Genomic DNA, 2,500 nt, shown 5'->3' on the forward strand with positions numbered 1-2,500 from the left:
ATGTGATTATATTATGATTTTTCATTTTTCATTAGAGTTCTCAAACTGTCAGGGACATTAGTTTGCAGAGAAACCTTTATGAACCCCAATGGCCAATCAGTGGTTATTATATTGATCTACTTATTCCGCACACACTTTTGCCATTCTGACATCAGCTTTGCTATCAGTGCAATGTCTGCACCCAGGTTTACAGCTCTTGCCACAGCGTTCCCACAGCCGACCGTCTCCAGGGATTGAGTCAGCTGACTCACATTTGGACGTCTTCCAGGTCACGCTGGGTTCAGGCCGGCCCTCCGCCAGGCAGAAGAGGTTGACGTTGGCGCCCTCGTTCACAGACACGTCCCGGGAGATGTTGACGATCCTGGCCGGCACTGCAGGGAGAATAAAAAAAGAGGCCCATCAATAATAATCAGCGCGGCGGCACACATTAGCGGCTCCTGTAATTTATGATGGATCGGTGTGAGTGGATGCTGCGCGCTCTCTGTGCCACTAGGGGGCTCCACTTCTCCGCCAGGCCTCCCTGGTTGTTTGTTTTCCCCCCTCCCTCTCCTTTGCTTTCCGCCAAACGACCAGCATTACTTGTTGTTTTGCTCTACACTCCTGCAGGCGTGCGGCTGCATAATGCTCGATGGAGAACTGGATGGCCCTTGAATTTAAATGGCCCATCATGGACGCTTTAATGAGCTTTGCCCGGGATTTTTGCTGGCCGTGGCATTCCACTAACGCGTGCTATTTTTCAGCATCTTATGAGGCACAGTGTGATGGAGGGAGTGCAGTGCAGTGGAGAACAGATTGAGCATCACGTGTGTGTGTGTGTGTGTGTGCAGTGCAGTGGAGAACAGATTGGGAAGCATCGCGTGTGTGTGTGTGTGTGCAGTGGAGAACAGATTGGGAAGCATCGCGCGTGTGTGTGTGTGTGTGTGTGTGCAGTGGAGAACAGATTGGGAAGCATCGCGTGTGTGTGTGTGTGTGTGTGTGTGCAGTGGAGAACAGATTGGGAAGCATCGCGTGTGTGTGTGTGTGTGTGTGTGTGTGCAGTGCGATGGAGAACAGATTGGGAAGCATCGCGTGTGTGTGTGTGTGTGTGTGTGTGTGCAGTGGAGAACAGATTGGGAAGCATCGCGTGTGTGTGTGTGTGTGTGTGCAGTGCAGTGGAGAACAGATTGGGAAGCATCGCGTGTGTGTGTGTGTGTGTGTGCAGTGCAGTGGAGAACAGATTGGGAAGCATCGCGTGTGTGTGTGTGTGTGTGTGTGTGTGAGTGCAGTGCAGTGGAGAACAGATTGGGAAGCATCGCGTGTGTGTGTGTGTGTGTGTGTGTGTGTGCAGTGGAGAACAGATTGGGAAGCATCGCGTGTGTGTGTGTGTGTGTGTGTGCAGTGCGATGGAGAACAGATTGAGCATCACGTGTGTGTGTGTGTGTGTGTGTGTGCAGTGCAGTGGAGAACAGATTGGGAAGCATCGTGTGTGTGTGTGTGTGTGCAGTGGAGAACAGATTGGGAAGCATTGCGTGTGTGTGTGTGTGTGTGTGTGTGTGTGCAGTGGAGAACAGATTGGGAAGCATCACGTGTGTGTGTGTTTGTGTGTGCAGTGCAGTGGAGAACAGATTGGGAAGCATCGCGTGTGTGTGTGTGTGTGTGTGTGTGTGTGCAGTGGAGAACAGATTGGGAAGCATCGCGTGTGTGTGTGTGTGTGTGTGTGTGCAGTGCGATGGAGAACAGATTGGGAAGCATCGCGTGTGTGTGTGTGTGTGTGTGTGTGTGTGCAGTGCGATGGAGAACAGATTGGGAAGCATCGCGTGTGTGTGTGTGTGTGTGTGTGTGTGTGTGCAGTGCGATGGAGAACAGATTGGGAAGCATCGCGTGTGTGTGTGTGTGTGTGTGTGTGTGCAGTGCGATGGAGAACAGATTGGGAAGCATCGTGTGTGTGTGTGTGTGTGTGTGTGCAGTGCAGTGGAGAACAGATTGAGCATCACGCAGCCGGCGAGCGCTTTATTCACTGACTCGGGGCTGTAATTATTTTGCGCGATAACGGCGCTAAGACCAAAAATTGGGGGCAACTTTGTATCAAATAAATATGCCGTTCAGCTATCCCCCATCATCCCACACACACACACACACACACACACACACACACACACACACACCACCATCTCACCCCTGCAGTGAAATGCCCGCAGCATTCAAGTCTCCTAACGAGGCTGGTGTTTGAGTGTCTGAAATCAACTGACCCCTCAACAGCAGAACAAACCCAACACCAGCACTGTGAAACCTGGGGGCTCTATGCTGCAGCGTCAACAGGCAGTCAACTGGGGGCTGTGTGTGTGTGTGTGTGTGTGTATGTGTATGTGTGTGTGTGTGTGTGCTGTGTACGTGTGTGAGTGTGAGTGTGAGTGCGAGTGTGTGTGTGTGTGTGTGTATATGTGTGTGCTGTGTCTATGTGTGCTGTGTGTGTGCTGTGCGTGTGTGCTATGTATGTGTGTGTGTGTGTGCTATGTGTGTG

This window comes from Alosa pseudoharengus, unplaced genomic scaffold, assembly GCF_046254945.1.
Source record: "Alosa pseudoharengus isolate Yale_2024_CS ecotype anadromous, Long Island Sound unplaced genomic scaffold, YU_APseudo_1.1 YU_APseudo_1.1_scf_12, whole genome shotgun sequence".
NCBI classification, from domain to species: Eukaryota; Metazoa; Chordata; class Actinopteri; order Clupeiformes; family Clupeidae; genus Alosa; species Alosa pseudoharengus.